The sequence below is a fragment of the Pongo abelii genome, chromosome 19, assembly GCF_028885655.2.
Source record: "Pongo abelii isolate AG06213 chromosome 19, NHGRI_mPonAbe1-v2.0_pri, whole genome shotgun sequence".
Lineage (NCBI taxonomy): Eukaryota > Metazoa > Chordata > Mammalia > Primates > Hominidae > Pongo > Pongo abelii.
Window position 1 is genome coordinate 98,536,963 of NC_072004.2, and position 14,766 is coordinate 98,551,728.

Sequence of the window (14,766 nt, forward strand, 5' to 3'; positions counted from 1 at the left end):
GGGTCCGGGGACCAGGCTTGCCTACCACGTTTTCTCTGTCAAAACAGTCAAGCAGAAATAAACAGTGACAGCACTGTGATGAGAAAAGTGAAGAAACAACTTATTTCAACTTTCTGATTTGTTGTGACCTCAGCACTTTTCTTTGTGCTTAACATTGAAAACAGCGAGACAGTGTAAACTGTGAGATGTGATTTTTCATTTGGTAAGTGCAAATTTTAGTTCATTCATGAAACCAATTTTGAAGATCTTTAAAATAGAATTTAGTAGACCTTAAGAACTGTTAATCGTTTACAACTAAAGACCAAAAATCCAAGAGAATAAAGCGTTGCACCAGTGGTAGGGTTTTGTAGTTGCCTAAATTGTATCTTTTACAGATGTTTCATTTCATTGAAACTCACTAGTCACTGGAGCTTCTATTCAACATGGTGATGGGATGAAATTATGTATGACGACTGTGTTCTCTGAAAAGACATGTTTGCGTCCGATCCCCTGGGGCCTGTGAATGGGGCCGTATTTGGAAACAGGGTCTCTGTAGACATGATCAAGTTAGGATGACACCATGAAGACAGGCCCTAATCCAGTATGACTGGTGTCTTTCCGAGAAGAAAACAGAGACACAGAGGGCGAGACCCACGTGAAGGCAGAGGCAGAGACTGCAGCACTGTGGCCAAAGGCCAGGAGTGTCCGAACCACCAGAAGCTGGAAGAGGCAGGGCAGGGTCCCCCAAGAACGGTCATGGGGAGCTCCCTCAGGCAGGTACCTCGCGGTCCTGCAACTCCTCGATCGCCGACTCTGGCCTCCAGCGCTGTGAGACAGCGCAATTCTGTTGTCTTAAGCTACCTTGTTTGTGGTCATTTGTGCCGGCAGCCCCAGGACGGTCACGCGTGCACCTTTCACTGCTGTATTGGGTTAGACCCTTGCACTGAGGGCTTTGGGAACCTTGACTGGGTTGGCTGCTGGACAGGGGACTGTGGGGGCTGCGGGGGGTGTCGGTGCAGGAGTGGAAGGTGCCCCTACTGGGATGGGGGTCCCTCTGTCCCCTTCTCCTTCTGGAAAGAGGGCCCTCATGGGGCTGCCCAGGACACAGAGCTACTTGTAAAATCCTGCCCCCATTCCAGCCTGGGGCTCCTGCTGGGAGCCAGGGTCCAGGAGCTTTGGGACAACATATGGACTCAGGGCCCGAGGTGGCCTTTATGATATCCAAGTCTCAAAGGAGGGGAGCCTGGGGAGCTTGGGATGAGGCTCGTCCCCAGCCCGAGTTTTCTTCCTTCGCTGTTACCTGTTGCCCCTCCGGGAGCTGCCGTCGAGAATGAGGAACGTTCCAGGTGGACTGTGCCAGCAACACCACTGCAGGCTCGGGGGAGGTGGGGAGACGGGCACGGGGTGTCACACACAGGTGCTGGACAGGAAGTGGGCTGAGGGCAAGTGCAGGGGGTGGGGCAGCCACTGGGCCTGGCTGACCAGAGCAGAGAAGGTCTATGAAGAGAGATGGGAGAGGAAGAAGGATTTAAAAACAGGGCTTTGTAATTTTCAAGCAGCACACAGTATGCTATGAAAGAAAGGTTAGAAAAAATTTTTAAAGTTAGCTAAAATCCCATCACCTAGAGATAAACACAGATGACATTCTAAAGTTGCACCCGAGTTAAACAGTGGCTCTGAGCATCCTGAGTAGATGAGGCACTCTCTCTAGTTTTCTGAGTGGGGAGTTTAGTGACGAAGCTGTTGCTTCGGGAGGAGGACGAGGGCAGTGTGGGCACTGGTGGGGGTAGGGGGGACGGGGCTCTGGGTGAGGACAGGCAGAGGGAGGGAGGCTCACAGTGCCACAGGGAGGTCCCAGACTCTGCCATCAGGACAGACCAGACCCCTCAGCCTCTGAACTCTGTTCGGGCAAACGGGATTATGACTATGAGTGACTGGAAGGCCCCGCTTGGTGCTGAGTGCACTGGGACCCATATTATGTCTGTGGCACAACCGCTCAATGAGGTCTGCACGATCATTGCAGATGATCACTGCACGATCACTCCTCGCTGCACAATCACTCCTCGCTGCACGATCAGTCCTCACTGCACGATCAGTCCTCGCTGCACGATCAGTCCTCGCTGCACAATCACTCCTCGCTGCACGATCAGTCCTCGCTGCACGATCACTCCTCGCTGCACGATCACTCCTCGCTGCACAATCACTCCTCGCTGCACAATCACTCCTCGCTGCACGATCAGTCCTCGCTGCACAATCACTCCTCGCTGCACAATCACTCCTCGCTGCACGATCAGTCCTCGCTGCACGATCACTCCTCGCTGCACAATCACTCCTTGCTGCACGATCCTTGCTGCACGATCACTCCCCACTGCACGATCACTCTCCACTGCATGATCATTCCTCACTGCAGGATCAGTCCTCATTGCAGGATCACTCCTCACTGCACGATCAGTCCTCACTGCACGATCAGTCCTCACTGCATGATCAGTCCTCACTGCATGATCAGTCCTCACTGCACGATCATTCCTCACTGCACAATCAGTCCTCACTGCACGATCACTCCTCACTGCACGATCACTCCTTGCTGCACGATCACTCCTCGCTGCACGATCAGTCCTCACTGCACGATCACTCCTCGCTGCACAATCACTCCTCGCTGCACGATCAGTCCTCGCTGCACGATCAGTCCTCGCTGCACAATCAGTCCTCACTGCACGATCAGTCCTCGCTGCAGGATCAGTCCTCGCTGCAGGATCAGTCCTCGCTGCAGGATCAGTCCTCGCTGCACAATCACTCCTCGCTGCACAATCACTCCTCGCTGCACGATCAGTCCTCGCTGCACAATCCTTTCTCGCTGCACGATCACTCCTCACTGCACGATCCTGTCTCGCTGCACGATCACTCCTCGCTGCACGATCAGTCCTCGCTGCACAATCAGTCCTCACTGCAGGATCACTCCTCCTCGCTGCACGATCACTCCTCGCTGCACAATCACTCCTCACTGCACGATCATTCCTCACTGCAAGATCAGTCCTCGCTGCATGATCAGTCCTCACTGCACGATCAGTCCTCGCTGCAGGATCAGTCCTCGCTGCACGATCAGTCCTCACTGCACGATCAGTCCTCGCTGCACGATCAGTCCTCGCTGCACGATCCTCACTGCACGATCACTCCCCACTGCATGATCATTCCTCACTGCAGGATCAGTCCTCATTGCAGGATCACTCCTCACTGCACGATCAGTCCTCGCTGCACGATCACTCCTCACTGCACGATCACTCCTCGCTGCACGATCACTCCTCACTGCACGATCCTTTCTCGCTGCACGATCAGTCCTCACTGCACGATCACTCCTCGCTGCACGATCAGTCCTCGCTGCACGATCAGTCCTCGCTGCACGATCAGTCCTCGCTCCACGATCACTCCTCGCTGCACGATCTCTCCTCGCTGCACGATCACTCCTCGCTGCACGATCACTCCTCGCTGCACGATCACTCCTCGCTGCATGATCACTCCTCGCTGCACGATCATTCCTCGCTGCATGATCAGTCCTCGCTGCATGATCAGTCCTCACTGCAGGATCAGTCCTCTCTGCACCATTATTTCTCACCGCACAAGGGAGGAAACTACAGCACAGAGAGGGTGAGCCACTCGCCCACGGCCACATAGCTGTGAGGGGGGAACTAGGAATTCTCATCCAGCCTTTGGGACAATTACACATGGACTGGATGTGACGGATCTTGAGCCAGGCTGACAATTGAGTCCCCATCCCTCAGCGGGTTTCAGAAGAGAGGCCCTCCGCTCTCCCACATCCCAGGAGCTCAGACGCCCTGGGATGGGCAGACAGTTCTTGGCCAGGTGGCTGCTCCTGGGGTCACATCACTTGGAGGTCTGGCCTGGCATGTAGACGCCCCCTGTGCCTGTGGGGTCCTGAGCCCCCTGTGCCTGTGGGGTCCTCTCCAGCTGGCCTTCTGGGGACGCTGGGAGGACCCTCACCTACCTGGCTGGCGCTGCCTGAAGGGTGTGTCTTCACCCTCCACTTCGCCTTTCAGAGCCCCCAGAGCATGGTCACCCGCAACCCCAGCCTGGCCTGGCCTCAGTCCCACTGGCCACCCTCACTCAGGGATCGCTGGGGGTCCTTGGACCTCAGACCACACAGGGCCTCCCTTTGCAGAACAGGAAAACAGGACGGCCACCCTCAGGCCACCGCCCATGAGCATCACAGGGGCAGGTTCTTATCTCTGGGCTGGACGTGTCAAGGACGGGCTTGGGGGCCAGAGGCTCCCCAGCAGGCCTCCCACTGGCCATAAGACACAGGCAGCCCCTCAGCCCTGCAGCCATGTTCTCTCCGACAGGGGCCCTCTTGCCCCAAGCCCAGCCGGGCCACTGTGGCCAGCTCCACGCACACATCTGGCTGAGCACACACACCAGGCTGCGGGGTGGTGTCACCGCCCAGGAATGCAGGGAGACGTCTGGGGTTCTGGCAGAGAGGCATGGCCGTGCACCAAGAATGTGCCTCGAAGAGACATAATTATGCATTGGGGGAACACGCCATAACTAACCGGTGGATGCCACCGACTCCACTTACTTTACTGAGAGCTGAGAGGACAGCAAAGTGCGTCTCTGACCCTCAGGAGGGGAGGGCGCGGCTGGTGCCCACCGTCCTGCACGGGACTGAGGGATGCCTGGGCGTGGGTGGGGCACAACCGTGGGGGCGCTGGCCTGGGGGAGGAGGAAGGAGGCCGGGCGAGGGCGTGGGCGGCGCTGTCCTGGCCGATGGCTGAGGAGTCAGGGCGTGGCCGCAAGTGCGTGGCAGCGTGGCAGGGCGGCTGAACGACCCCATTGTGTGGAGTGAGGCCGAAAGGCCAAGTGGGGCAGGCGGGGGAAGAAGCACATTTCATAACTTCGGCCCATTGTGAAAGGGCTGCCTGCCCCTTTTAGAAAACTTGGAAATCACAGCAAGTCTCCAGCAGGGAAACAACGCCATGGGGGAGGGGTCTTATCGCTGGGCTGCGCTATCTCCCCACCCAAAGACCACGTCAGCCTTCCGGGCATTTCTTTCAGAACTTTAAGCCACACGTCTGTGTGTCTCTCTGTGTGTACAAACACGTCTGTTTATGTGTGTGCTCGCATCACTGGGGTCATGTTGTATGTGTTGTAAAAATTACTTTTTAACTTGTGTAATATGTATATATATATATAAAACAAACTCTACCATCTTAACTGTTTTTGAGTCTACAGCTCGGTGGCATGAAATACCTTCACATTAACTGTAACTGTCAATTTCCAGGATGTTTTATCTTCCGTAGCCGAAACCCCGTCCCTGTTAAACACGAACTCCCCAGTCCCCCTCCCCCAGCACCCACCGTTCTGTTTCTGCCTCCATGAAGCTGACAACCCAGGGACCGCGTACGAGTGGAATCAGCAGGATTTGCCCTTATGTGTCTGGTTATTTACCTCGGCACAGTGTCCTCCGGGCTCATCTGTGTCATAGCAAGCGTCTGACTTTCCTTCCCCTTCCGGGCTGGGTAACGGCCCTTCATGTGGATAGACCGCGTTTTATTCACTCCTCTGGCAACGGTCCTTTTGGCTGTTGTGAATAATGTGGCTGTGAACGTTTACGTCTTGTTCTGTTCAAAGCAAAACACACATTTTCATTCTTTCAAAAATGTCCTTATGTTTCCTGTCCAATGCCCTGGACTCAGGATTTGGGGGAGCCGGTCATTATATCACACCCGGGGTTTCCGCTGGAAAGAGCCTCAAGCCGTATGTGCTCTCCCGACGCCATCCTCCCCATAGTGGATTGTTCAGAATTTTTTCTCTTTGGAGGACTGGGGGGTCTCTCTAGCCTGGCCATCCCGAGTCCAAGTTTCTTTTCCCTGACAACAGACAAACAAGCGAGTAGCCCTCTCAGTCCACGAGCTGAGCCTTCGGAGGCTGGGGTTGCAAACCCTGATCCTTGGTGGGCTGGGGTCGGCCTCTGGGAGCCCCTCCTTCAGAGTGAGGGGCTGGTGCAGGTTTTCTCTTCTCCTCACCTGAGAGCTTTTTCTGCTGCCTGAGAGAAGAGGGCGAAGGCTCCATGGCTCTGCAAGAGTCCGGTAAAGAGGATGGGATGCGGGCCCCTGAGCCCACCGACGGCCCCGTCCAGCGCTGACCTGTGGGAAAACGGCCTCTTGGCAGGTCAGTCCAGGCAGTGGTTTCCCTGGAGCCAGGAGCTGGGTTCTAGAGCCCGGCCTTCCACCCCTACAGCGGGCAGGGCTGACGGGGGCAGAGCTGGGAGCGTAGCTCTGGGAGGTGGCCTCGGGGAACCATTTTCCCACCGGGCGGGCCCTTTTGTTCTCCTGTCTGTGCGTGCAGGGCAGCCAGGTCCCAGGATGGACCCTATTTTGAGAGATTTATTTACTTTCTTTTTCTTTTGAAAGGGCTGTGGCCAGGCAGAATATTGAAGCAGAAGGAGCCAGACAGTAGCCGCTCTCTCAGGGTCTAACGCAACAGAGAGCTCACCAGGTGTGTACAGAGCTGGGCGGGAGCCGGGTCTGCAGGACAGCCCGTGGGGAAAGGCCACGAGGTCTGCAGCTGGGGGCCTGGGCCGTGCTCAGCGGTGTGTGGTGGGGACACCAGGAAAGGCTGTGGGGGGTCTTGGGAGTCGACACCCTCCATGAGGGGCCCTAAGTCCCTGCCAGCTTGTGGAACCAGGGGGTCCCTGGAATAGTCTGTGTGGACCCCCAGGGGTCTTCTCTCCACCCCCGGGCGTTGACCTCCTGTGGGATGCTGACCTGACTGGGGTGTGTAGGGGTGTGCCCGTGTGTGCCCTTGAGTGCGTACGTGTAGGGGTGCGTGTGTGTGGGTGTGCGAATCTCCGACGACAATCTTCCGTCCGGGGAAATGGACGCCGTGTCCCTAGGAGGAGTGCGGCTTTTCCTGTCCTGGGCTGGGGATGTGGGACTCCTTTTAACCTACTTTTGAGAACAGATTTTGGGGGACTTGTTTTTTAAAAATCACAAAATAAACATAACTATTGTTCTCCCACTGATGAAATTACCGATTTTCATGACCCAGGGACGATCTGTTTTCATCCTTTCGTGTATACCACCGTGGACCTTTTCTCCTTTTATGCACACAACAGTATGTTTTCAGGCTTTTCCAAATTAGGAGCACATTATACATATATATAAAATTTTCTGGATTGATTTTTAAAATGGAATCTTGTGGACAGACTTCCGTGACCTTAACTGTGGATTTACGTCAGGCTAATGGTTGTGAAGGTTTTTATTTTGTGAATACAATCAATGGATGTTGAGATTTTAGGTTCTCTTTTTCCTTGAGTTATAAACAATGCTTTTTCTCTCCTTCTCCCTTTGGATACACTCCCAGCAGTGTCAGTGAGCTGGGGCCTCGTGCTCCTGGGTCCTGGCGGGGCACGAGGCTGGTACCGGGAGCTTCTCCTAGACTGTGCGGCCCCTTAGCAACATTCCTACTGTGCAAAGGCCTTTCCTGGTTTACGGAAAAGATCTGGATGGGGGGAAGAGCCTCGCAGCCCACATGATGTTGGACCAGCGTTTGCCTCCTGCTGAGGCCCCCACCTCCCACCAGGCCTGGGGCTGCTTTCGCATCTCAGCCCCAGCCCAGGTCCAGCCTATGTCTGCAGGGCCTGCTCAGAGCGTGTCTGAGTGTGGACTCGCCCGCTGTTCCCAGCTCCAATCCATGATGTGAATAAAACGGAAACTAGAATTCGGGAGCCTGAGAGGCCAGGTGCCAATCTCTGTAACCTCAGGACAGAGGCCCGGGGGCAGGGGGGCCTGAGTGACAGGCCAGGGACAATGGGGGGCCGTGTTACAGGCCAGGGGAAATGGGGGGCTGTGTGACAGGCCAGGGACAATGGGGGGCTGTGTGACAGGCCAGGGGAAATGGGGGGCTGTGTGACAGGCCAGGGACAATGGGGGGCTGTGTGACAGGCCAGGGACAATGGAGAGCTGTAGCTATACGCGGGCTGAGGCCCAGGGTGTCCCCTGGCCACTCTCCTCTGCATAGGCCCTGAGGCCAGGGACTCCTCCCACCTTGCTCTGGGCACTGGGGGCTCAGCTCAGGCCTGTTCCAGCCCCACTTTGATGCCCAGGAAGTCCCAGGATGAAATCGCAGGGACAGAAGCCGGGGCTACTGCTAAGACCCTTGGACATGGAAATGCTGACTCGGAGGCTCAGGGGCTTCCCACGCAGCTCCCTCGGGAGGCCCAGGCCAGGGCATCAGGGTGGGGTGCCCGAGCCTGTTCTCCGTGCCAGAGGGCCGGTGTCCAGGGGCCAGTGTCCAGGCCAGGGCTCACCCGAAAGGCCTGGAGCCTTACACGCTCTCAGGTAGGAAATGTCCTCAGGAGCCTGGGTGGCCCCTGCAGTTTTTTGGGAAGGTTTTGCTCTGATTTTTTCCTGCATAGCCAAGGTAAGTGCAGTTTTTGCCCTTTATTCATTGGAGAGTCTGGCCTGTCCCGCCAAGCACAGCGTTTCCCTCACGCTGGCCGTGAGCACCCAAGGGTGTCCAGGGGCCACGCAGGCTGCTGGAAAACAGATAGATGTCAGTGCTGTAACCCTGCTCCGGCCCACAGGACTCCACAACCCTCCTTGAAGGGGCAGGTCCGCTGGTGGGGGGAGCACAGAGGGGCCCAGGCGTCTTAGAGGAAACCAGCTGCCCACAGACATGCTGGGAGCCCTCTCGGCCACAGCGAGGGATGGAGCCCCCGACGGACTCAAAACGTGAAGCCCAGAGAAAGGCACCACACGGGAGCGCACGGGGGTCCCAGGACAGGCACAGGCACCCACATGGCCGCAGGTGGGGCCCCGGGGCAATATATATATATATATTTTTTTGAGATGGAGTCTCGCTCTGTTGTCCAGGCTGGAGCGCAGTGGTGCAATCTTGGCTCACTGCAACCTCTGCCTCCCGGGTTCACGCCATTCTCCTGCCTCAGCCTCCTGAGTAGCTGGGACTACAGGCGCCCGCCACCACGCCCGACTAATTTTTTGTATTTTTAGTAGAGACGGGGTTTCACCGTGTTAGTTTATCAGGATGGTCTCTTATCTCCTGACCTCGGGATCCACCCGCCTCGGCCTCCCACAGTGCTGGGATTCCAGGCATGAGCCACCGTGCGGCCAACACGGGGTCTTTCTTTATTGCCCAGGTGGGTCTTGAACCCTTGGGCTCAGGTGGTCCTCTTGCCTCGGTCTCTCAAAGTGCTGGGATTACTGGCGTCAGACACTGTGCCTGGCCACATTTTTTATGTGTGTGATTCACAACAGGGGTTTAGGGCAGGGAAGGGATAGCAAAAAGAAAAGTTCTCGTCTCAGTCAGTACCCCCGCCCCAACAGAAACCCCAACCACAAAGCCTCGCAGTAATTATCTCCAGGAATTTCCACCCTTTCTCCCTAAGAAATTTGAGTTGGGTGGTGGGTGGGAGGGCCTCTGCTCCCCCAGAAGCACTGAGGGAGAGGGAGGTGCCAGCGTCCGCCCTTTGTATTAGGTTTAAGCAAGTGCTGTCTCTGGTGCGTGGGGCCAGGGCCGGATGTCATCGAAACACCGGAGCAGCCCAGGATTCGTCGCAGAGGGGAGCGGCATGTATCTTACAGGGGCCGATGCAGTCAGACCTCAGGGTCTATGGTTTTTATGGTTGCCTCGAGTCTCGTCCAGGTGGGTTGTCTTGGAACCAGGTCTTCTGTCCAGTGTTTGCACGTGTCATTAAAAATCACAAACGTATGGCAGTGGTGGGCAAAGACTTTTCAGCTTTGGTGATTTTATTCCTCCCAACGGTGGAGACAGCTTGCAAAGTCAGGAGCTGGGTGATGAGCTTGCTGGAAGTTCAAGGGTGAAAACAGCCCTCGTGTGGCTCCCGGGTATGGCCGGCCGACCTGCCTAAAGCCAGGCATGGTGCCGAGGTGCCCACACTGCTTGGAGCTGGCGCCACAGGGCCCGGTGTCCCTTGGAGAATCAGATTTGCCTCCGTGGACTCACACCTCCTGTGTAAGTGGTGGGTTGTGTGCGTGGGGCGGCGAGACACGTGGCAGGTGGCAGAGGCTGCATCCCGGGGGTGACTGACTTGTGATTCTTCTTCTGAGTGGGTACCCAGCCTCCTCCGACGCCCCCGGTGGGGAGAGTGAGGGGCACGAGCTTGGCCCTGGTGCTCAGACGCTTCTCAGTTCATGCCGGGGCCGCACCCTCGGGCCGCTCCATCTTGGACAAGTCTCTTGGCCTCGCTGGGCCCTACGCTGTGCAGCCTCTGCCCTTTCCTCTCCAGGTTCCTGTTTCAAAGCGTCTCTCTGAGGGGCTGGGGTACCACAGGGGCCACCATATGGGAGGGTGGTGGCCTCACAGGAGCCGGCAGTGGGGCCATCGGGGCCTGGCTATGGGCAGCTTGGTGGCAGGAGGGGCTGAGGGGTCTCTGGTTGGGTCTGAGGTGAGGCAGGTTTGAATTGGGCGGGACCGGAGGGGAGGGGAGGCGATGCAGGGCCCATGGAGGTGGACTTGGTCCACCATCACCCCACACCTTCCTCCAGCACATCCTTCCTGTGGGTGGAGTCGCAGCCCTGAGCTTCCTCTCCCTGCAGCCCTGTGGGGGAATCTGTTCTGTGCTCAGGGCATGGCGCCCGGTCCTGGGGGCTGGGCAGAGCTCAGAGGGGCCTGCCCCGGCAGCTTTGGTGGCTCGGCACTGCAGAGCCCGGCAAGGGCTTCGGCTCAGAGCTTTGGTGAGATTGAGGCCAGCGGTGCAGCTTGCAGGACGCTGAGGTGGTGTGAGCCCCGGAGGCCGACTCCAGACTCTGGCCAGCGTCCTGGCAGCTGGGTGACCACAGGCTGTCTCTACAGCAGCTGCCACTCCCGACACCACTCTCGGGTCCTCCTGGTATCGAGGGACCTGCTTGGGGTTGCCATGGAGCTCGGAGCTGCAGGGTGGCTGAGGCCAGAGGCTTAAGACCCCAGTGTCAGAAGTAAATTAAAGGTGGGTGAAGGATGAGCGTGGGTTGTAGGGGCAGCCGGGAGCCCAGGACATCAAGGCCTCGTGGGGCCGGGCGGCTTTGTTGGCCTCCTGCAGCTGACAGGTGCTCCCGTGGGCAAACACTGAGGAATTGTGATGGACATAGAGATGACTGACAAGAACGTGCAGGAAGGAGGTGCTGAGCCTGAGGAAGGCTCGGAGGCACAAGCCGCAGGAGCGCTGGCCCAGCTCAACTCCAATCCCCGCTGCAGCCGGGAGTCCTGGGGTATCCCACGCTGACACCGGGGAGGGAGCCGTCCAGAAAGCAGCACCCCGTCACCTGGAGAGGAGTCTTTCTCCACACATGAGCTGGGGGTGGCCACTGGCCCTGTCATCCTCAGAGACTCATGCCCCGTCCGCCCAGCCACACACCCCTCTGTCCAGCCTGCTCGGGTTAGGGCGGTGTGAAGCAGGCACTGTCGCTGGAGTGTCATGGCCACCCCAGGGCTTAATTTGGAGGTGCCAGATTTGATGGTTGTCAGCCTGGGCAGGATTGAGGGCTTGTCCCAGACAGTCAGGAGACAAGCTGGGAGAACATCACTGGAGACAGATAATAAAGGCACTGACAAGGCCTGCGTCAGCATGAGGTGCTGTCTGGAAAAGGCTGAGCCTGGTGGGGAATGGGTCCCCTGCAACGCGGGCCTGGACTTGGAGGACAGACGTAAAGCATTTGAAGGTCACAGGGTGACGCTGAACGGGCAGCAAAGAGAAACTGAAGACTGAGCTTTCAGAAGCTAGCTCACCAAACAGGGAGGCCAAGTTCGGTTGCCCTGCAGGCGGCGGCAGATCCCAGCTTTTCGTGTTTTGTCCTAGTGCCCAAGGTCTAGGAGGTGGTTTTATTTTATTTTTAGTTTTTGAAAAATAGAGATGGGGTCTTGCTATGTTGCCCAGGCTGGTCTGGAACTCCTGGCCTCAAGGGATCCTCCTGCCTTGGCCTCCCGAAGTGCTGGACCACCATGCCTAGTCTGATTCTGTAAGCCACGCAGGTGAATTGTTTTGCAGCTCACAGCATGGGTGGTTGTCTCTCCAGCAACCTGACCCACAGAGGACAGAGCAACAGAAGAGAGGTCAAGGGGCTCCTGCCTGCGGGTGTCAGGAGGTGTCATCTTAACACAACATCCGCGTTCATGGAAGATGTGTGCCTTCAATGGAAACTGTCCGTCATCTGGGTCAAAGTTGGCTACAAAAACCTTCTGGGGGCTTCCTGATCGGAGTCAACGTTTACCATATAGAATGTGGGCTTCTGGGCATAAGGACAGCCTAGAAATCTCTCTGTTATGTAGACATTTTCCCTTTTAGAATTTGACCTTGATGTGCAAAGGAAATAAGTATATTATCGAGGTGTTATCATTTGGTCCACAGTTTTGGAAGCCTCCCATGTGTGCCCTGTGGTCGGGGTTGTGTGCATGACACACGCGCTCTGCCCCTGAAGAGCTTGCTGTCTGCTTCCTCATTACCGTACACCGAACAAAGGCCTTGGACATATTGCTGTACATGTTCTATGTGCACATAAACTTGGAACTGAACACAATCAGACAGGTTTCTTACCTGCAGGACTGTCAGAAACTTTAATGAGCAAATGTTCATTGTGCATCTCCTTAGGCAACAGGGACGTTGGGCTGGGACAGGCTGTGGGGTCTTGGATACCTGGCATGATGGTTTAAAGTATATCTGCTACTTTGACAGCCCTCCTTCCAAAAGGTAGAGCCCAGTTCCTCTCCCCTGAACGCGGGCTGTGCCTCCGGACCTGCCTTTAGTGAGTAGGATATGGTTGGAGTGATGCTCTGAGACTTCCCAGGCGAGGTCAGAAAAGGATGGCTTCTGCCTGGTGCACTCTCTTCTTCACTTTGGGGGAGCAGCTGCCCTGTTGCAGGGCCTGTAAGCAGCCTGTGAGGCTCACCCTGTGGGGAACCGAGGCCTCCCCAGCCTTGAGAGGGGGCAGACAAGCTCAGCTGAGCAGCGTCAAATCCCTGAGCCAAAGACATTGAGGATAATCAATGTTCACTATTGTGTGAGTCACTAAGTGTTGTTCTGCGGCTGTAGCTAACTCATGAACCCAGCATGGAGGTTGGGTTCTGTTCTGCTGGAGGTGGGGAGGCCTGGGAGGTTACTGTGTGGGGAGGAGACACAATGAACAGCCAGTGAAACCTCAGAGATGCCCCTGCAGTAGCTAGAGTGTGAAGGGCGTAAGATAGTGGGAACAGAGGGGCTGGGAGAGCTCCCGGGGAAGAATATCCCACATCCGGGATGTCTCTTCCTCACTCATGTGCCCAGGCCGTGCCGGGAGAGGCACTTTGTGAAGCTTGGGTCCGGGGGAGCCAGGGCTCCAGGAGGGATTAGCTCTGCTCGTCTAAACTATTAACATCTCTGCCTGTCTGTGAGAATGTGGTGCTTGCACCTAAGAACAAAACATTCGCCCTCACCTGCGCTTGCATAGTGACCCATTGCAGTATATTTGACATAAAAGCATGTTCTTTGTGTTTATGCTTAATCATTTTATTATTTTAATAAAGAATCCTGAAAAAGTTGTTGTTCTGTGCAGGTGTGGCCGCAAGACTGGCAGCAGAAAGGCACTTTTGTAAGAAGAGGGATGGGAGAAGCACAGAGGTGGACCTGGAAAAGTCAAAGAGAAGCTGTGGATGGAAGCTCCGGATGGCTGACCCCGAGTTCCAGCTCAAAAGAACAGAGATGTGTGGGGTGGGAAACGCAGTGGAAAGAGCGGCCCGTGAACGAGGGTCCTCGGCAGCAGGACCGCCCTCCTCATGGACAGATGGCAAGTGCTGGGGAGGAGGTGGAGGAACGAGCCTGTCACCACCAGTGGGAACGTGGGCGGGTGCAGCCACTGTGCAAAACAGCCAGTCACTCCTCAGATAACAGGCACGGACTTCCCACACGACCCAGCGATCCACACCTAGATGTAGCCAAAGAGAACCAGAAACACGTCCCCAGTAACACTTGTACCTGGTGTTATTCATAATAGCCAAAAAGTGGAAACAGCCCCAAGTTCATCAACAGACAAGAAAATGTGGTACATCTACCAGGCGCAGTGGCTCACGCTTTAATCCCAGCACTTTGGGAGGCCGAGGCAGGCAGATCACCTGAGGTCAGGAGTTGAAGACCATCCTGGCCAACATGATGAAACCCCGTCTCTACTAAAAATACAAAAATTAGCTGAGCGTGGTGGCACACCCCTGTAATCCCAGATACTCAGGAGGCTGAGGCAGGAGAATCGCTTGAACGCAGGAGGCGGAGGTTGCAGTGAGCCGAGATTGCACCATTGCACTCCAGAATGGGTGACACAGTGAGATTCTGCCTCAAACAAACAAACAAACCAACAAAAAAGTGGTACATCTGTGCAGCGATATTATGTGAAAATAAAAAGGAATGAAGCTCTGTCATATATGACAACATGGATGAGCCGTGAAAAGATCATGCTCAGTGAAAGAAGCCAGACACAGAAGGCCACATAGTGTGTGATTCCATTTATACGAAGAGGTGAGAAGAGGCAAATCCAGAGACAGAAAGTGGACACTGGTTGCATGGCCTGGGGAGGGGCTGGGAGGGGCGGGGGAGGGGTTGGGGAGGGACTGGGAGGAGCTGGGGAGGGGGTGGGTGGGTCTGGGGAGGGGGTTGGGGCTGGGGAGGGGTGGGCGGGGCTGGGGAGGGGTTGGGGAGGGACTGAGGAGGGGCTGGGAAGGGGCTGGGAGGAGCTGGGAGGGGCTGGGGAGGGGCTGGGAGGAGCTGGGGGGGCTGGGGCGGGGCTGGGGCGGGGC

General features: G+C 56.4%; 1 long non-coding RNA gene across 1 annotated transcript; it reads left to right on the plus strand.

Annotated features, from left to right (window-relative positions):
• Positions 1-5,808: 5,808 nt before the first annotated feature.
• LOC112129636 (uncharacterized) lies at positions 5,809-14,525 on the plus strand. Its single transcript, XR_002911980.2, has 3 exons — positions 5,809-6,159; positions 6,402-6,486; positions 13,536-14,525. It is a non-coding gene; the product is annotated as an uncharacterized LOC112129636 (long non-coding RNA).
• Positions 14,526-14,766: the final 241 nt, after the last annotated feature.